At 44.3% G+C, this 21,864-nt stretch overlaps 1 long non-coding RNA gene across 1 annotated transcript; it reads right to left on the bottom strand.

The window, feature by feature from the left end:
- Nucleotides 1-723: 723 nt before the first annotated feature.
- Nucleotides 724-15,468, bottom strand: LOC135276612 (uncharacterized). The gene is made up of 2 exons (XR_010344154.1): nucleotides 15,230-15,468; nucleotides 724-973 (listed from the first exon to the last, which is right to left on the bottom strand). It is a non-coding gene; the product is annotated as an uncharacterized LOC135276612 (long non-coding RNA).
- Nucleotides 15,469-21,864: the final 6,396 nt, after the last annotated feature.

Genomic DNA, 21,864 nt, shown 5'->3' on the forward strand with positions numbered 1-21,864 from the left:
GGTTAAGGAAGAGAATATTTCAGTTTAAAAATATGAAGCTAAGCCCACACTGAAATAGTTAGAGGTTTGTTTTTTTTTTTTGGTGGAGTCTTGCACTGTTGCCCAGGCTGGAGTGCAGTGACAGGATCTTGGCTCACTGCAATCTCTGCCTCCTGGGTTCAAGCAATTCTCCTGCCTCAGCCTCCCTCAGCGTCCCGAGTAGCTGGGACTACATGCCTGCACCACCAAGCCCAGCTAATCTGTTTGTAGTTTTAGTAGAGACGGGGTTTCACCATGTTGGCCAGGATGGTCTTGATCTCCTGACCTAGTGATCTGCCCACCTCAGCCTCCCAAAGGGCTGGGATTACAGGCATGAGCCACCATGCCTGGCCAGTTACAGAGTTTTAAAAACCAAAATGTTCGAGCCGTGGTGGCTCAGGTCAAGTGTCCTGGTGCTTGAGGAAGTGAGGCAAATGCTTTGGAGTCCAGCCTGTGTAGCGTAGAGAGCGCTCTTCCATTGAAAAAAAAATTACACACACGCACACATACACACACACAAAAAAAATGTTCATTAAAACGCAGCATCAGAAACTCTGTTTCAAGAGGATCCTTCACATTTTCATGGCATTGAATCTGTCTTGAAGTGCCTTTGGAAGAGATATTTTCAGTGGAATGGAGACATGTGTCACAATATTTACAAAAGAGGTTGGTTGTAACAAAAGGAAAATGCAAATCGGGTGGGGATATGGGACCCTCTTCCATTTATTCTCAAAGCACGTTTGAAACCTGTGTTGCCATAGTGTCCTTGGCTGGAGACAGTCGAGGCAGATCTTGTTCTTGGAGTATTGACTTGATTTTGCAAACAGCCAAAAGCTTTCGGAAATCAGTCTGACTTTCTGATTGAAAGTCTCAAGAATGTTCACTCTGGCAGGGAGTCTGTAAGAATCCAGGCCATCTGGACGATGCTGTCTCTTCTTCCACCTAGTGGCAGTGGCTGGAAGGACAGGACACAGTGATATCGCACTGGTGGGTCTGAAGCCAAGGTGAAACCGCCTTTGCAAAATCATCATTAAGGAAATGATGACAGTGAAAGATATCAAACCTGACTGACCCCATCTTGCTTCTAACCTCTAAGCTGCCCTTGTTCATTTTTGGGAGTAGGCCGAACTAGCCTTGGGAAGGAATTTATAGTTTAAAGAGAAACTTTTTTTTTGAGAGGAGTTTCATTCTTGTTGTCCAGGTTGAAGTGCAATGGTGCAATCTCAGCTCTCGGAAACCTCCGCCTCCTGGGTTCAAGCGATTCTCCTGCCTCACCCTCCCAGCAGCGGGAATTGCAGGCATGTGCCACCAAGCCTGGCTAATTTTGTATTTTTAGTAGAGACGGGGTTTCTCCATGCTGGTCAGGCTGGTCTCGAACTCCTGATCTCAGGTGATCTGCCCGCCTTGGCCTCCCAAAGTGCTGGGATTACAGGCGTGAGCCACCGTGCCTGGTGGGAAACTGTTCTTGTAAAACAAATGAAAGGCCACCAGCCATTAAGTTAGATGAGAGGGGCTGGTATTCTAAATATTACCAGCCATTATTTCGGAGGTCATAAATTTTACAACTTCCTCTGTTACTCTTGAAGGTAACATTACTATTGTGAACCTCAGATGGGCCTTTTAAGATGTCTTTTCAGGTTTTTGCATTTCTAACAACTGGAGGGCCCCATCTGGACCTGCCAACCAGTTCTGTGGCCCCCACGCAGGAACTGAGTCAGCTTAAGAGAATAGCCCCCACTCACTATAATTTCATACCGGAGCCAACCAATCAGCACTCCCGATTCACTGACCCTTTTATCCACCAAGTTGTGCTTAAAAACTGATCAGAAGGCCGGGTGCGGTGGCTCAAGCCTGTAATCCCAGCACTTTGGGAGGCCGAGGCGGGTGGATCACGAGGTCAAGAGATCGAGACCATCCTGGTCAACATGGTGAAACCCCGTCTCTACTAATACAAAAAATTAGCTGGGCATGGTGGCGCGTGCCTGTAATACCAGCTACTCAGGAGGCTGAGGCAGGAGAATTGCCTGAACCCGGGAGGCGGAGGTTGCGGTGAGCCGAGATCGCGCCATTGCACTCCAGCCTGGGTAACGAGCAAAAACTCCGTCTCAAAAAAAAAAAAAAAAAAAAAAAAAAAAAAACCTGATCAGAGTTTTCTAGGAGACTGATTTGAGTAATAATAAAACTCTGGCATCCTGCACAGCCGGCTCTGCATGAATTACTCTTTGTCTGTGGCAATTCCCCTGCCTTGATAAATCGGCTTTGTCTAGGCAGCCGGCAAGATGAACCCATTGGGCTGCTACAGCGGGAGTCCAGGCCAGTGTGCAGGATGCGCTTTGCTGTAGCGGGGTTGGGGCAGCGGAGGGGAGGCGAGGACACTCAGAGAATAAATGGCAGAGGAAGAAGTAGCACAAGGGAGGACTCAAAGCCTCCAGATCTCTCCTTCATTCCCTCCCTGTTAGGGTTGGAGGGGACCAGCGTAGTCCCAGGTGGGGCAGCCCGTGGGGTGCAGAAAATGCCCTGGTTGCAAAGGGGCATCAAGCTTCTCGCACAAGGGTCCTGGCTCTCAGCTGCTACTGATGAGTTCAAACTCGGAGGAGACTCAGAAATGTTCTTTGCAAAGTACATTCCTTAGCTCACACTCTGGCTGATTCCTCAAATCCATCCTGATGAAGCACGAAAACCAAGAGCCAAATTCTGCCTGTGACTTTTCTGACAGCTGGAAGGTCCTCCCCTTCCCGTTCCTCACCTACTCCCTTGTCCCACCCCCTCCGCTTTGTCTCCACTTCCTCATCCTTTCCCCTCTCTGATCCCAGCTCCTGCATACCTTCTGCTCCGCTCCAGAGGACTTTCCGCTCATGAAGTACAGACTCCTCACCTCCAGGAAACAGAGATGAAGGCCATTGAGAGGGACTTGAGGGATGCCTGTGACCCCACCCCTGAGGTCAGCCTCTCCCTCAATGCTAGCTCTGGCTGTGTGTGTGTATTTGGTTTTTTGTTTTGTTTGGTTTGCTTGTTTTTGAGGCAGGGTCTCAGTGTGAAGGTCAAGCTAGAGCAGTGGCCCCATCACAGCCCATTGCAGGCTCCAAATCCTGGACTCAGGCAATCCTCCCAACTGAGCTTCTTGAGTAGTTGGGACTACAGACTGGAGCCACAATACACAGTGTATTCTTTTTTATTTTTTTGTAGAGACTGGGTCTTACTTGTTACCCAGGCTGGTCTCGAACTTCTGGCTTCAAGTGATTCTCATGCCTCAGTCTCTCAAGTGCTGAGATTACAGGCATAAACCACAACACCTGGCCCCTGTGTGTACACAGAAAGTCAAAGTGCTAAACCTGGCACCTAGAAACATCCCCACCTTGGCCTTGCTTACAAGAGTTGGTATATTTTGTGCATCTGAGCGTTTTTTCCAGGAGCTGGGACAATTATGTTAATCAGAACAGCACAGTGCCCAGGCCCGTACTCCCAGAAAGCTTAAGGGACACTGTTTTATGGAGGAGGTGAGATTGCAGGAGCCCCTCACTCCAAGTCTCCTGATCCTTCCTACACAAAGGGATGCTGACAAAAAGTGCAGGACACTCCACTTCCTCCTGGGACCAGACAGGGAAGCCAGAGCCACTGTGGATGTCAATTCCAGCAAAGAAACAGCAGTATAGCAAAGTCGCCACATCACATTTTAAAGCTCATGCAACGGCTCAAAGAGAATCAACATCAAAAAACTGAACTCCTAGCTCAGGTGAGATCACCCAAGTTGCCTGTGAGGTGTCATGGAACCTGCAGGTGGAAAGGGCATCTTTATTTAGAGCTGCAGCCCAAATGCTCCTGCATCTTGGGGCCCCATGAAGCGACGCTCTCCCTTCAACATTGCACAGTGAGGCCATTTCTGGGGAGAAATGTAGACTCTCCTTGGACTCCTGAGGTTTTGACACTTTGTGGACTTTGTGGACTTTGACATCATCATTAAACGTCTTACAGTGATGTAATTTGCTTTGAACATCAATGTAGAATGGGCAGCTCTTCCTGAAGCAAGAAACAAGGGACCGGTGACCTTCACTGTCACCTCCTCTGTGGTGTTCTCATGCAATGAAATCGTGAGCTGACAAATCTATGGCTAGGTGAACAGTAAACTCCATATCAGCAAATGTTTCAGATGTTCCTTCTTGCCTAGTAGTGTTCTAGCTTTACTCCAGCCTTAATATTTTCAAATGTATATTTTCCTTGGTGTTGATTTTTAAAGAATTCAAACATATTTACTACACTGGGTTTGTTGTAGTAAGACACTTCGAATGTTGCTGTAGAATTAAAGTAAGCAAAGAAATGTGTGGTTCTCCATGGAGTTACTGCTGACACCATCTTAAAAACTGATTAACCCAAATCCAATCACTTCTGAGTCTTCTACTGCCTCCTCTCTGGAGCCATCCTCTCCAAGACAGTAAACCAGAGGGCCTCTCAGCTGGGCTGCCTGCTGCCTCTCACTCAGCTGTCCATCACCCACACAACAGGCAGAGTGAGACTTTCAAATGGGAATTAGAGCTCATCCTCACCACCATGTCCCACAGACACTCCAGCCTCTTCCCTTCTTAGCACAGTGAAACCCCAGTCTCTCACTATTTCCTGTCAGCTCCTCGTCACGGGGTCCCTCTGGCCACTCTGGCCTCATCCCACCCCTCTCAGCCCAGCTAACTCATCTCCACTAACACTGCTCAATCCTGTCTCAGGCACCTCCCCCTGGAACTCCCCATGTGCACCTGCTCCCCAGGGATCCAAAGGGCTTGCCCCTCACACCAGTCAGGTCTCTGCTTAAACAACCAGTTATCAAGCTCTCAGGCATGTCTTCATCAACAAAATATATCTCCTACCATCCTCACCACCAACAGTCTTCTAGACCAAGCATGTTTCTCCATAAAAATGATCATGGATATTACTATTGTTTCCTTTGTGATCTGTATCACTGCAACATGTTCTTTGAGGCAGGGACCTTGTCTCAACATCACGTGGATTTCCAGCATCTAGAATTCCAAGTACAGAGAAGGGGCTGAATAAATGGGTGAATAGAATTGGCACACAGCTTTTGAGGAGCAATTAGATAATATGTGTGAGAAGGCTTAAAAATGTTCACGCCCTTTGACCTAATGACTTCTATTTGAGAAATCTGTGATTTTTAAACAAAATCCAAAATATAGAAAGATCTTCAGGTATAGGATATTAATTATCATGATGAAAAAACATACAAAAGAAGAGTGGCTAGGTCCTTTGGAAATAGCTTCCAGCTCGTGAAAGCGGCATGTGAGATTTGGTAATATGATATAAAGTTGCTTGTTAATAATGAAGTTTTGAAAAGCAAGATTCACAATAACTCATAAGCGTGATGACACGAAGTAGTCCTGCACAGACACTGCACACACGGGAACCAGGGGCGGACACTCAGGGGTGGATGCAGAGCGCAGCTCCAGGGCCCCTTCCCTCTGAAGTCTGAGTCTCTGCCGGGCGAAGGTTCATCCTGACCCACCCAGTGGAGACACAGGCAGTTTCCATCCTTCTGCTTCTTTACACATTTTTTACATTTTCTGTATTTGAGGAGGTTTTACTTTCTAAGAAGATAGCATATCTATTAGAAAGTTTTTAAAATTTGAAATAAAATTTTAAAGAAGTCCAAATGTTCATTCCCAACTCAGCTTGAAGGAAACTCTCCTCTCGACTCCACAGGACAGAAATTCCTGTTGATGGCACCTTTAGAAGGTAAGAAAGGAGCTCCTCCTCCACCATGCCTGACCCATCTTTGGGTTTTAGGCACCAGCTGACTGATAAAGGCAACGCTGAGAGTACGATCCATGTATAGATTCCCCATTGTCACGTAATATGAATCTCATCACACCCGACGGAGTGGGATAGATTCTCTCATTTTCATAGTTTGGGCATCTGAGTCCCTGAGAGCCTGGACACCTGATAAGGATTCTCCAAAACTGTTGGCCTTGAAACTCTAAAGGGCCCCAGGTGTCCTGTGAAGCCCCCTGTGCATGCACCTCACCCACAGAGGCTCCACAACAGCGGGAGCAGCACCCAGGGTCAGAGTCCAGGGAAGTTTGCACTCAGGGACTATCCACATCCAGGGTGTGCAGAGGAGGGGACAAAGTGAGAGCCCAACACCTGCCTAGGCTATGGTGACAGGTGGGTTGCCTGTGGGTCCCAGTGCTCCTAGAGCTATCATTGTTTATCTCCTGAAGATTCCAGACCTGCACATACCAAAACTCTTTATTTTTCATGGATCAGCCTTCTCCTTTGAGATGCATACATTACTTCCTGAAAGATTTTTTTTTTTTTTTTGAGATGGAGTTTTGATCTGTCACCCAGGCTGAAGTGCAGTGGCTCAATCCTGGCTCACTGCAATCTCTGCCTCCCAGTTTCAAGTGATACTCCTGCCTCAGCCTCCTGAGTAGCTGGGATTATAGGCATGTGCCACCACACCTGGCTAATTTTCTTGCATTTTTAGTAGAGACAGGGTTTCACCATATTGGCCAGGCTGGTCCTGAACTCCTGACCTTGTGACCCACTCACCTCAGCCTTCTAAAGTGCTGAAATTGCAGGTGAGTCACTGTGCCCAGGCAACTTTCAGAATCTTAAAGCCAGCCATCGTCACTCCTAGTTATACCCCAAAGGGATAAGCCTCTAATGTGACTGTAATTAATCTCAGAATTTCAGCTGAGCATTTGGAGCCACAGGCAGGAAGTCTGTGGGGCTTGTACCTGGCTGATTTGGAAGGTGGTCCTGAAAGGCAGTATGTGACTAGGTGGGCTCTGAGGGGCATGAATGTCCCTGATCAGAGGGGAACAAGACAGATGGGAAGGTTCCAAAAATGAACTTCAGTGGCCTTCTGCCCAGCACCAGCATTTGGAAAATCTCCCAGCCACGTTGACTTGTGGTTTTGCATTCCACTTTCCTGTCTGCCAGGTCACTGCAGGCAATCCCTTCATTTGGTAAACATTTATCAAACACCTGCTATGTGTCAGGTATTGTTTTAAGAGGAGCTGGGACTGAGATAAGAGGAAAGAAACCCTCCTTGCCCTCAAGGTGTGCCCAGTCTTGCTCAGGCAGAAATCAGTAAGGACACTGTAACACAAATTGAGAGAGGAAAAGGAAGAAACTAGTCAGGTAGGCAGTTGTGGTGGGTCCTCAGTTGAAGTATTTCAAACAAAAGAACAGCCAGTAGGCACAGAGAAGGGAACTACCACAGGGGGGCTTGCCTAAGACATGCCCATGGCTGCACAGATCAGAAAGGCTACATAGGAGACTTGCCCAGATATGCCCACAATGGAAAATTCTGTCATCCGACACATGCGTAGTAAGGGGAACAAAGCAATATGAAATAATTTAAGCTAAGGGCCCACATGGACGCTAGGAGAATGGGGTGGAGGTACCAGAAATTTGCTCCTTATGCAAATGAGACAACCAGCCCTCATCAGTTTCTTATAAAAGTCTTTGCATTCAACTGTGACAATGGCAACCCTCTTCCAAGCCCCTGCTCCACCAGGGAGAGCATTTTTCTTTTGCTTATTGAACTTTTGCTCCAACCTCACCCTTTGTATCCATGCTCCTTACTTTTCTTGGTGGTGAGACAAATAACTCCAGGTAACACCTCACCAGGAGAGACTAAGAGGCTGCTACATTGTGGTGCATTGGTAATACTAACAAACTGGCTAGTGGGACATGCACATTTGCTTGTGTGGGAAGTAGGAAAGTTCCCTTTTAAAGTTTCCTTTCTTGTTAAAGAATAAGTGTGCTAATAACTTTGTTAAGCCCTATACTGTGTAGCTGTTAAACATGCCGTGCTTACAGGCACATAGTACATTCTATGTCCTTGTACTTTAACCAAGATATCCATGCTGTACGAACTCACAGGCATGTCCCAGCTCTCCATTGCTTTTACCAGTTTAGAAAAGTTTTAAGTCATTAGCTAATCAGGTTTTAGTTTAGATTGTAAGGTCTGACTCCAGCCAACTGAGATCAGACACAGCAGTAAGAACGACCCCTAATGTGTAAAAAATTTGTGTGTTTTTCTTTGTTCATTGTATTCTTGTGGCAAAATGGCTACGGAAAGTATCCTTCCTGCAGTCCAGAAAGCAAAAACTGCATTGCTGAAATGTCCTTTGCCTCAGTTCTAATCTTTCTTTCTTCTTTCTTTTTCTTTCTTTCTTTCTTTCTTTCTTTCTTTCTTTCTTTCTTTCTTTCTTTCTTTCTTTCTTTCTTTCTTTCTTTCTTTCTTTCTTTCTTTCTTTTTTTTAAGATAGAGTCTCACTCCGTCATCAGCCTCCAGGCTGGAGTGCCGTGGCACAACCTTGGCTCACTGACAACCTCCGCCTCCGGGGTTCAAGCAATTCTTCTGCCTCAGCCTCCTGAGTAGCTGGGACTGCAGGCACGCCCCACCATGCTCAGCTTATTTTTTTGTATTTGTAGTAGAGATGGGGTTTCACCTTGTTGGCCAGGATGGTCTCAATCTCTTGACCTTGTGATCTGCCTGCCTCGGCCTCCCAAAGTGCTGGGATTACAGGAGTGAGCTACCACGCCTGGCCTCCACTTTCTTAAAAAGAATATTAAAAAGACATGTATTTGGGATCAAAATTGAACAAAAGATAATTTTTACTGCTCCATCAAAAATATTCTGAAGCAGGAATGCAGTTTGGTGCCACTGCCTTGATTTTTGTTAAGGTGCTGGATGTGTTAACTACCGTGGTGTTTGCACCATCCATGGAAACGTCCACAAAATGTAACAGGCAGATTGCATCCTGTTCTTATTGTGAAAACAAGTTTCTCTCCTGGATCCTCTGAAAGGCACTCAAGAATCTCAGTAATCTACAGCAACACTTTGAGAACCACAAAAATTAACTCTGTTTCCTAGTAGGATACAAGTCCTAGGACCTTTAGATTCAGCTCTTTCTCTCTTTCCCTCATTCTTCCAACTGGTAATTATATCAATGTTCAAATGAGCAGAAAAGCTGAAAGAATAGTGGAATGAAATCTAACAGTTGTCATTGGCCATGTTTGCTTAATATCTCTTTAGATACCTGGAAGCAGAGTGTGTGATGATGGACAGTGGAGACTCGGAGGGGCTGAGGTAGATGAGGGGGGTGGATGATGGGAGGTGGCCTGGTGGACACAGCAGTGCTTGTTGGATTCTTTGCTCCTGTGATGAAGGCCCTGAAGGCCCTGACTTCACCACAGTGCAATACATCAACGTAGCAAAATTCACTCATGCCTCACGAATATATAAAAATTTTAAATATACAATTTTGTTAAATAGTAAGTAAATAAAGACTGAGCATGGTGGCACACACCTGTATTGTCTGCACTTTGGGAGGCCAGGTGGGAGGATGCCTTGAGGCTAGGAGTTCAAAACCAGCCCAGGCAACACAGCAGGATGCCATCTCAAATATATATTATAAAGAGATATGTATCTTTTGTTGTTGTTTTTGTGAGATGGAGTTTCACTCTATCGCCTGGGTTGTAGTGCAATGGTACAATCTCAGCTCACTGCAACCTTGGCCTCCAGAGTTGAAGCAATTCTCCTGCCTCAGCCTCCTGAGTAGCTGAGATTACAGACACTCACCACCATGCCCTGATAATTTTTGTGTTTTTAATAGAGAAAGGGTTTCACCATGGTGGTCAGGCTGGTCTCGAACTCCTGACCTTGTGATCCACCCACCTCAGCATCCCAAAGTTCTGGGATTACAGGCGTGAGCCACCGCACTTGGTCAGAATTCATATATTTTCATTTCTATTGGCCTTGTTATTGGAAGTTTCCTCAAAACAACTATGGAATAAAGAAAAGAAAGTAAATTCATGGGCCTCCATGTACTGGCACTCGTTGCATCTTACAAATGTGTCAGCCCCACTTCAACAGATGGTGCTTCAAGAAACAGTGCTGAGGAACTGGATATCCACATGCAAAAGAATGATTTTGGACAAAGTTCACAGCCTTCCCTACACCGTACTCAACAATTCACTCAGAATGCATCAAACAACTAAGCTTAAGAGTCAAACCTGTAAAACCCTTAGAAGAAAACATTAAAAGTTTTGTGGACATTGGATTCAGTAGTAGATTCATGGCTGGATGACCCAAAGCACAAGCAAAAAAAGAAAAATGATAGGCCGGGCTCAGTGGCTCATGCCTGTAATGCCAGCACTTTGGGAGGCTGAGGCAGGCAGATCACAAGGTCAAGAGTTTGAGACAAGCCTGACCAACATGGTGAGACCCCGTCTCTACTAAAAATACAAAAATCAGCCAGGCATGGTGGTGCAGGCCTGTAATCCCAGTACTCAGGATGCTGAGGCAGGAGAATCACTTGAACCTGGGAGGCGGAGCTGAGATTGCACCACTGCACTCCAGCCTGGGTGACAGAGCAAGACTCCATCTCAAAAAAAAAAAAAAAAAAGAAAAAGAAAAATGAAAAATGAAACTTCATCAAAATTTAAAATCTGTTTTTAAATTTTAAAATGCATCAAAGGACATTAGTAAGAGAGTGGAAAGAAAATGCATAGAATGGGAAGAGTTCCACCTTTTGGCTACTGAGAACAATGCTGCTATGAGCCTGAGTGTACAAATCTCTGTTTGAGTTCCTGAGTACTTGTTTTCAATTCTTTTGCATCCACTTTCTGTCTGTTTCCTCATCCCAATTATATATCTGATGAGGAATTAGTATTTAAAATACATAAAAACTACAACTCATCAATTAAAAAGAAACCCATTCAAAAATGGGTAATGGACATGAAGAGACAAGTCAGCAAAGAAGAAACACAAATGGCCAATAGACTCATGAAGCATCTCAGCTTCACTAGGCTGACTGTTGATGAGGAGGTGGAGAAACTGAAATCCTCTACACTGCTGGTGGGAATGTACAATGTTGCAGCCACCATGGAAAACAGTATAGTAATTCCTCAAGAAAGTAACAATGGGATTACCATATGATCCAGCAATTCCACTTCTGGTCATATACCAAAAAGAACTGAAAGCGGGTACTCAGGTACTCAAACAGATATTTGTACACTCGGGCTCATAGTAGCACTATTTTCAATAGCCAAAAGACAGAAGCAAGCCAAGGGTCCATAAGTGGATGAATGGATTAAGAAATATGGTATATACACATGGACTATTACTCAGCCTTAAAATGAGTAAAATTCTGACACATGCCATGACACAGATGAATCTTGAAAACATTATGATTAATGAAATAAGCCAGAAACAAAAGGACAAATATTATGTGATTTCACATACACAGAATAGGCAAATTCATAGAAATGGAAAGTAAATGGAAGTTACCAGGGTCTGAGGGTGGTAAGGGAGAGATATTTTAATGGGTACAGTTCCTTCTTGGGATGATGACAAAGTTCTGGAAATGGATATTTGTGGTGGTGGCTTTAGAACACTTACAATGTTGTACTGTGTAAACACACTTACAAAAATGTGCTTAATGCCAATGAATTGTACCCTCAAAAATGATTAAAAAGTAAATTTTATGCTGTGTATGTTTAACCAAAATTAAAAACAAGTATCAACAGTAAACCCAATCACCTCTCATTCCTCTATGGCCTCCACCCCAGAACCATCCTCCCTAGGATAGCAAACCGGAAGGGCCTTCCAGCTGGGCTGCCTTCTGCCTCTTACACCACTGCCATTACCCACAGGACAAAGGCACAGTGAGCCTTTCAAATGGGAATTAGAGCACATCCTCACCACCACATCCCACAGACACTCCAGCTTCTTCCCTTCTTAGCACAATGAAACTCCATTCTCTCACCATTTCCTAAAAGCCCCTCAACAAAGCGCCCCTCTGGCAACTCTGGCCTCATCCCACCCCTCTCAGCAACAGCTCACTCATCTCCACTCACAGCAGCCTCTTGTCACTGCTCTGTCCTGTCTCTGCCACCTGCCCCTGCTGTGACTCCCATATGTACCTGCTCCCCAGGGATCCACATGGCTCACTCCTCACAGGATTCAGGTCTCTGTTCAAATAACCAGTGATCAAGTTCTCAGAGACATCTTGTTCAATGATTTTGGCTAAACTCTATCCCCTGCTATTCCCACCACCATCAATCTTCTGACCTAGGCATATTTTTCTCAATGGCAATTATCAGTAATACTAGATTTTATTTGGTTACTGTCCATTGGTGTATCAGGGTTTCTCAGGGTGACCCAACCAACTGGATAGATAGATAGACCATAGAGAGAAGAGAGAGGATTTATTAGTGGAACTGAATTACACAATTATGGAGGATGTGAAGTTCCGACAGAAGCCATCGGGAACCTGAAGAACCAGGGAAGACAGTAGCATAGTTAGAGGGTAAGGAGGCCCCGTGGTGCAGGTGTCAGAGTCCAAAACCATAGAACCTGGAGTTGTGATGTCCAAGAGCAGGAGAAGAAGGGTGTCCCAGCTCCAGAGTGAAGGAGTCAATGAGACTTTCCTCTGCTTTTTTGTTCTATTTGCAACACCAGGTGATTGGATGATGCCTTACTACGTTGAGAGAGGATCTTCCCCACTCAGTCCACCAACTCACACATCAATCTCCTCCAGAAGCACCCTCACAGATGCACCAATCAATAATGTATTACCAGCTATCTACATATCCCTTAATCCAGTCAAGTTGACACCAAAAATTAACCATCACAGTTAGTATTATATATGTTCTTTGAACAAGGAATCTTGTCCCTATATCCCCAATGTCATCATTAGTAAAGAATTAGGGTTCAATAGTACTTATCTATTAAATGAATGAACAGGTCAGCACAACTTAGAGACCAGTTTGGCAATGTGTATGAAAAGGCTTTAACATGTTCAGCCTTTGGCCCAATATTCATCATTTGAGTAATCTATGAATATTTTCAAATCCCAAACATAGAAGAACTTTTATGTATAAATATGCTCTCAAAACATTGTTTTACAACAAGACACGATGAAAGCAGATGGATCCAAGAGAAGTTGAGTTATGTCTCTTTGTTTGAAGTGATATGCAGCTTGTGAAAGTGTTCAAATTTTATGCAGACTTTATAACATGAAAACTACTTGTTTAATAACACACTCAACAAGAATCATTCAAGACAAACCATAACACATGAATGCAACTTTGTAAATTGAAAGCATATATAAGAATATGAGGATGAAACTCTGATTTTTTAATCTTGCCCAAATTCCTATCTAAGGGACCTGGGGAGTCATGCCCTACAAACCATACATTCTCATCAGATGGGTTTTATTCAACCCTATATATTGTGACTTAGTTTCTAACCTGCATCTGCATTAACATTGTGAGACAAGGAAGAAAATAAATTTTTTTTACCCTTAAAACATGTTCCTTTGTCACGTTTTGAAATGGCCCTGCAAGCTGTGCTTTGTGGGAGAAAATTCACATCTGCAAAGAATCCCTATTAACATAGCTAGACTGGCTGAGCATGGTGACTCATGCCTGTAATCCCAGCACTTTGGTAGGCGGAGGCAGTTGGATCACCTGAGGTCAGGAGTTCAAGACCAGCCCGAGCAACATGGTGAAACCCCATCTCTACAAAAATACAAAAATTAGCTGGACATGGTTGCAGGTGTCTGTAATCCCAGCTACTTGGAAGGCTGAGGCAGGAGAGTTGCTTGAACCAGGGAGGTGGAGGTTGCAGTGAGCCAATATTGTGCCTTTATACTCCAGCCTGGGTGAGACTCTGTCTCAAAAAAACAAAAAAGCCACAAACAAACAAACAAACAAATAAAACATAGTTAGAATATTTCCTTCCAGGCTCCTCCAATTCTGACTAGATTAACTGAGAGTCTAGCATCTTTTAAAATGTCTGAATAGGAAACATTTGTCATTTATTGTCTCTAGGAGCAATGCTGTGAGACTTCAAAAGAACCTTGGTCTCTACAATCTTTTATATAACTTGAACATTTCCTTTCTTTTTTTTCTTAAATTTGAGATGGAGTCTTGTTCTGTCACCAGGTTGGAGTGCAGTGGTGCCATTTTGGTTCACTGCAACCTCTACCTCCAGGGTTCAAGTGATTCTCCTGCCTCAGCCTTCCTGGGATTACAGGGATGCACCACCATGCCCAGCTAATTTTTGTATGTTTGTAGAGATGTGGTTTCACCATGTTGGCCAGGCTGGTTGCAAACTGCTGACCTCAAGTAATCCTCCCACCCCAGCCTCCCAAAGTGCTGGGATTACAGACACGAGCCACTACACCTGGCTGAACATTTCCTTTGTATCTATCCAAGGTCCTTAGCAAAAACTCGATTGTCTACCAGAAAGTGTTCAAATTTACCTATAACCTGGAAGCCCACTCCCCACCTGCTTTAAGTGGTCCCATCTCTCTGGAACAAACCAATGTCTTCCTTAAATATATTTGATAGATGTCTCATGCCTCCCTAAAATGTATAAAACCAAACTGCACAGCAACCATCTTGGGCACACGTTCTCAGGACCTCCTGAGGGCTGTGTCATGGGCCATGGTCACTCATATTTGGCTCAGAAAAAATATCTTTAAATATTTTCCAGAGTTTGACTCTTTTTGTCAACACATATATATACATAGAAAACAACAGAATGAAAGTCAACACCATTGTATAGGACAGCTCCAGGGACCACCACTCACACTGCAGTCTGAGAATGTTCAGTAGCATGGTTGCTGGCATTTTCTAAGTGGAGATTTAAGTGGTATTTGTGTCTTTCTTCTGACCATTTTCAGGTCTTCTGTGTCCAAATAGATTCTGAGTATAATACTCTAAAAATCATATATTTTTAACATTCAAAATAAAATACTTGAAGTAAAATAACGATAAGTGGCCAGGGGCAGTGGTGCATGGCTGTAGTCCCAGCTATTTGGGAGGCTGAGGCATGAAGATGGTTTCTGCCAGGAGGTTGAAGCTGCAGTATGTTATGATTGTGTCTGTGAATAGCTACTGCTCTCCAGCCCGGACAGTATAGCAAGGCCCGTCTGTAAAGTAATAATAACAATAAAAGCAAGTCCAGATCTCCTTCCTACACCTTCCTAAAGCAAATTTCTCATTTGCAATCCACAGGGCAGAAATGCTTATTGATGAGTCCTTCAGAGAGAAGAAATGAATTCTTCCTCCACACTCCATGCTCCATCCTTTCTTTATGGAGTTCAGCTGAGCAATCAATGCAACCCGAAGAATGCCATCAACTTATATATTACTATTTAAATATACATAATTCCCATCATACCTGAGAGAGGGAGATGGACTCTTCCCTTCCACAGATGAAAAGTTGAGTCACTGAGAACCTGAAGAGTTGGTCTGGGATTGCTGAAAATGTTGGCCTTGAGACTTAGGGGACACTCAGCCTCCTGCAGGTCCACCTGGGCATAAACCACATCAATGGAGCCTCCACAACAGCAGAAGGAGCAACTGAGATCCAGGAACATTCACACTTGTAGAGAGTCCACACCCAGTGGAATGCAGCTGAAGGATGGGCTGAGATTAGAGATCAGCTTTTTCCTTCAGCTGGGGAGGAAGTTGAGGGGGTCAGTCAGCTACATGTGACATGTATGGTGGAACCTAGAGCTACTGTTAGTTCCTCTGCTGAGAACTTTACCCTACAGAGAAAAAACTCTATACTCACTGGTAAGCAGTTCTTTCTAGAATTGCAGATTCTTTTTAGAAATGCAAAAAGGCAGATTCATTTTAGAAATGCAAACATGACTTCCCTAACATTAATGTCCACTATTGGCCCTCTTACTAATCATCTTAATGAAGTAATCTCCTAACTCCCACTGAAATTAGCCCCAGAGTTGCATCTGAGCAGTTGGATCCAAGACAGAAAGTCATTTTGGGGTTTGAACCCGGCTGATCTGGGACTGTCTTTTAAAAGGAGGCTTTTTACTTGCAGAGGAACAAGGGTGAGCTCTATTTGGAGGAGAAAAGACAGAAGGACAGATTCCCAAGAAAACTCAGGAGCTTACCACGTAAAAGATTTTGGAATATATTTTTCAACTTGTCAGCAGTTAATTGTTGGGCAACCCAATGAGAACATCTGCTGGTGCAGTGTGGGTAACACCCACCATGGGCACCGAGGAAGGAGAATTGTCCAGACCCCAGGCACAACTAGTGCCTGAAAAATATCTTAGTTTATAGTGTTATTGCTCAGTTGTTTCCTTTACATAATCCTTCATATATAATCATATATTAGTTTATAGAATTAGTGCTTGAAATATAACGTACTGCTTACATATACCTAGCATACTTAGTTCTATATAATCTTTCTATATAGTCTTATAGGTAATGTTTTTGGAGCTGTACTGACACATTTAGTGCTGATTTATATAATCCTTCTATATAACCATAGAGTAGTTTGTAGTAGGAGGAATGCCTAGAGCAGTCACAGGAGTGAAGCAGTACATTGGAAAACAGCCAGACCAGGACGAGAACCAAAGATCAAGGCAGTGGCATCCCTGCCTGGAAAGGCAGGCTTGGAGCAAGAGCCTCTCCTCCTGATAAAGGAGTTGTAGTGCCTTGCATCCACTTCCCGTGGAAAGTAGGCCTCAGGCCTGAGATCCTGGAAGTAACTGAGGGAGAAGAACCCCACTGGTGTGACCAGTCATGGCGGCTGGACACCCTGTCAGTCTTTTCTCGCTTCTGTGCTAGCTCAAATCATCCTCCCATAAATATCTTAAGAGAAGAGCACAAGTCTGTCAGCTCCCACTGCATTAAGCTTACAGTATCCTTCTATTGGAAATCCTTTCAAGTCGCCAGCCCCCAGATAAGAACTGTTGCGCATGAAACCTGTTGCACACAGCCCACCTCCTTGCCTCAGTGACCTAATGGGGGTGGACCCCTTTTTTGTACACAACCCTCTACTACTGTGCATGGCCCAGCCTCCTGCTGTGCACAGCCCACCTCTCTGCCCAAATGACATAATGGGGTGGACCCCTCGCTTGTAACTCATGTAATTATGTACGCCCTATTACCGAGCCTATAGATGATGACCTCACTCACAGCCCTGCCTCCTGCTTGTATCTAATAAATACAGATGCTCTTGGGCATTTGGAGGCCTCCGCTGATCTCCACTCACAGGTGGTGTGGCCCCCCGAGTCCAGATGCTCTTCACCAGTTCTTCAGTGTCCTGTCTCTTTACTTCTTGGATCCTGTACCTCACCACAGCATAAAGGACTCCCCACGACCCTGTGGGGCCTCCACAGCCCTACATGCAGTCCAGGAATCTGTGCTTTAAAAGCTCTCTGAGATTTCTGTGTTTGTGCTGATGTTTGATGAGCATACGGTCTCTGTAGAGTAGTGGCCCTTGGAGCTCCCTATGCCACCACATTCTCTGCTGTCACTTCCCTCAGCTGCTTTTGAGTTGTGCATATACATCACAATTCCTGGTCTGCCAATTATTTCCAGGAAATGTATTCATTTGGTAAAGATTCATCAAGCACCTGTCTTATTCTGGGTACTGTTCTCTATGGACCAGTTTCAGAAAAAAGAATGAAACTTCCTTGGACCTCATGGATGGCACAGCCTAGGTGGAGGTGGGAAGATGAATAAGCAAAGTGCAACATAACAAATTAAGTATTTGACATTATTTATTTCCTTTGAAGTCTATATTATTAATATTTTATAATAATGGTATTAATTTCCATATATCTATGATTACCAATTAATTTTTCTGTTTTTCTTCCTTTCATTTTTTGGTTTTCCTTTCTTCCTTTTTATATTTTTTTTGAGAGGGAGTTTCGCTCTTGTTGCCCAGGCTGGAGTGTGATGGCATGATCTCAGCTCACTGCAACCTCTGCCTCCTGGGTTCAAACAATTCTCCTACCTCAGTCTCCCGAGTAGCTGGGATGACAGGCATATGTCACCACGCCCAGCTAATTTTTTGTATTTTTAGTAGAGAAGGGGTTTCTCCATGTTGGTCAGGCTGGTCTCCAACTCCTGACCTCAGGTGATCTGACTGCTTCGGCCACCAGAAGTGCTGGGATTATAGGCGTGAGCCACCGAGCCAGGCTTTATTTCTTTTTTAATATATCTTAGTGACATTCTAAATATTTGTAGAGGAAGTATTTTGCTGAAAAACCAACAATTTTATTTATATAAAAAGTCTTTGTTTGATTCTTTTTTTGCTTTGTTTTTGTTTTTGAGATAGAGTCTTGCTCTGTAGCCCAGGCTGGAATGCAGTGGTGCCATCTCTGCTCACTGCAATCTCTGCCTCCCGGGTTCAAGAGATTCTCCTGCTTCAGCCTCCTGAGGAGCTGGTATTCCATGAGCCCGCCACCATGCCTGGCTAACTTTTGTATTTTAAGTAGAGACAGAGTTTCACCATCTTGGCCGCTCTGGTCTCAAACCCCTGACCTCAAGTGATCCACCCGTCTCGGCCTCCCAAAGTGCTGGGAATACAGACGTGACCACCGTGCCTGGCCTTTTGTTTTATTGTTGAAAGGTGGGTTTGCTAGCCACAGATTCCCAGTTTGATGTTGATTTTTTCCTCAGCTGCTGAATGCTGATGTTTCTTCTGGCTACTGTGGCTGACAGGGAGAGATGTCAGCTACGTTCCAATCCAGATGCATTTTAAACGACCTATGTTTCTTCCATGGCTGCTTTCAAGATCACTGTTTGTCTTTACCATCTGAAGTTCCAGTGCAGTCTGAGCTGATGTGGATCTCCTTTCATTCACGGGCTGTGTAGACCTTTAGTTAATCGTTTGCCATCACCTCGTTAAATACCTCCTTTTAGTCACTCTCCTTTCATCTTCTAGGAGTTTAATTAGACTATTAAACCTCATTCAGCCACCATATAATTGTAGTAGGCAGAATAATGGCCCCACAAATATATTCAAACTCTAAGCTCCAGAACCTTTGGTTGCATAATCTTACATAACAAAAGGAACTGCAGATATGGTTAGGGTGTGGACACTTTTCGGGGCCGGTGAGAGCGGCACGTGTGCCGGGGTCTCTTGGCCTGCAAGAGGGTCCCAATACCTGGAAGAGAGAGTGCGCGGAAGAAAAGAAAAGACAGGACAGCTGGAGTCTGGAGGGCTGGCCAGGCAGTTCCCAATTAGCAATGCCTAAAACCGGCAACTTTATTGTACACTGAGTTAGTGTATATATCTTTTCCTACCTCATTTTACAGGAACATTCTTTGCCCCACCTCATTTACATAAGCATTCTTAGTCCCATCTCAATTATCAGAACAGATGCTATTATCTTAATAAAGGGAAGAGAGAGCCATCCGGCTACAAGCTTAGGCAGTGGAAAACACACAATGGGTACAATCAAGTCACACAGGTGGGTCTCATTGTCAGGGTAAGGAAACCTATAGTTAAAATGTTAATGATCTATGCAAGTCATCAGAGAGGCAATAGACCCATTAACTTTGCAAATAGCAGTCACAGGAACAAGCAGGGGACCCATCAATAGAGGGTAAACAAAGTCATAAAACTAGCCCAGAGCAGGTACTTCAAGAAACAATGCCTAGTAAAACCACACAGCCTTCACCCAGCCTTTAGGTCAGTGGACCAGAAATAGGCTTCTGCAAACTCAAACTTCTATTAAATCTCTCTTTCACTGGTCTCGACTGCGTCCAGGGGGTGGGAAACGTGTCTGGGCTCAAGCTCCATTATGGCGGGGACACTGAGTGGTCTCAACGCTGGAGCGATCCCCACAGACACTGAGAGGGGAGATTATCCTGGATTATTTAGGTGGGCTCAATCTGATCCGGAAATCTTTTTTCTTTTGTCTTCTCGACTTTTATTTTAGGTTCAGGGGATACACATTCAGGTTTGTTACATGGGTAAATTGCGTATCACGGGTGTTTGGTGTGCAGATAATTTTGTTACTCAGGTAATCAGCACAATACCCGATGGGTAGTTTTTTAATCCTCCCCTCCTCCCACCCTCCCTGCTAAAGTAGGCCCCAGTGTCAGCTGTTCCCTTCTTTGTGTCCGTGTGTACACAATGTCTAGCTCCCACTTATAGGTGAGAATATGTGGGATTTGGCTTTCAGTTCCTGCATTATTTGCTTAGAATAATGGTCTCCAGCTCCACCCACGTTGGTATGAAGGACATGATTTTGTACTTGTTGTGGCTGGGTAGCACACCACGGTGTACACGTACCACATTTTCTTGATCCAGTCCACTGTTGAGGGGCATCTTCTGGGGAATTTCATCTGCAGCGATTTCTGATCTAGGGAAATATGATAGTCTCTTTTTAAATTATTGGATTAAGTGCTAAAATGCATTAAAAGATTTAAATATTCTTGCAATCTTGGGATACATAACTTGGTCAAGAAATTTAATTAGTTTATAGCACACTGATGGACACAGTCTACTGTTTTTCTCATCTATTTTCACCTAATTATTAATAGTGATTTTTCTATTATGTTTCTTTGTTATTTGTTCCCTAACTGGCTTTAGAATGAGCACTATTCATATCTAATAAAGTGAGTTTTCTAGCTTTCCATATATTGGCCCATTCTCTTGAATATGTTAAATAAGTCCAATAACCTTCCCTGAAGGTTTAGTAGAAATTCCCTGTGAAACAGTCTTGATATGGCTGAACAGTAATAGGATTTTACAACTGTTTTAACTTCTTTGTTTGTAGAAAGTATTTTCCTTTGACATAATTTGTTTTTATAAATTCAAAATTGTTTACGTCTCCACTATAGCTGCAGTGGCATATTTATCTGTCATAACACTATTTTGTCATAACATATGTTTATCATGTGTATTTATTAGTGTGTTTTGTCATAACATATTTATCTGTCATAACACTGTCTTGCTCCTAATTGACATTGCCTGCTTTTTTCCCCTGTTCAAAGAAACAGCTGCCTTTGGTAGGCTGGGTCTTCAGCAGTGGCAGCTGCCAGGTCAGCCTTGGTGAATGGCGAGTCAATTGCTGTGCTCATGCAGTGTCCACCCCAGCCACCGTGGTCACTTTGTACAGGGACTCTACGACCAAGCCCTGTGCAGCTGAGTGGCATCATCCATCAACACATCTGGCCCACCTGGTTACAGGTCCGATCACAGCCAGAGCCTCCTCTCTGCACGGGGAGTGAGGCTGGTCCTTTCCCTGAACACAGTGACAGAGATCTCTCCAGAGGTGACGATGACACCATTCTTCCTCCAACATGGTCCAACTTCACGTTTTTCTGCTTTACTGGAAAGTTGACTCAGGGTGATGTGCAATGCAGAAATCCCAGATAGGAAAGATGGGCAGATCTCAGGGCTGTATTTGATTTGGGACAGGGAGAGGATGGACCATGCTGCCCTTGCACCCAGGAGGTGGGTGCTGGGGCTCCGCCTCAGGGTGGAGAGAGGTTATTGCTTATCCTCCAGGTTCCAAATAAAAACCATTCTGCCAGCCTGTCTGGTTCTCCCTGGATCCTCAATTCTAACAGGGACTGTCATTTTGCCAACTCCCTGGGAAGGACTTTTGGACACAAGGAAGTGGATGTGATTTCTAGGTTCACTGTGTTCTGGTTTATTGTGCTGCCAATAAAACACAATCAAAATACATATTTAATAAATAATAAAATAACCTGTAATGAGTAAATGTCTCTCATGTACGGACACCATCGAGGTTTCCTCCAAGTGTGGGCACAGCTGCAGACACACCTTGTCTCTTGGGTCAGGACACTGGGTCAAGTGAAATAGGAAACCACCACAGTCACTGCAGAAAGGACCCTCATGGAAGAGGTGTGACAGGGAAGGTCTGTGGTCCCAGGGCCACCACATACAGGAGTGACTCTCATTCTGGGAAGGACCTTTTTTTATTTTGTATTCACCGTAGTTCTGAACTTGCAGGATGCTGAGACTCAGCACTGGACAGTTACACTGTTTCTTTCTTTACCATTAAACGCTATGTCAAC

The sequence above is a fragment of the Aotus nancymaae genome, unplaced genomic scaffold, assembly GCF_030222135.1.
Source record: "Aotus nancymaae isolate 86718 unplaced genomic scaffold, 86718_ANA_hifiasm-v0.15.2.pri h1tg000027l, whole genome shotgun sequence".
NCBI classification, from domain to species: Eukaryota; Metazoa; Chordata; class Mammalia; order Primates; family Aotidae; genus Aotus; species Aotus nancymaae.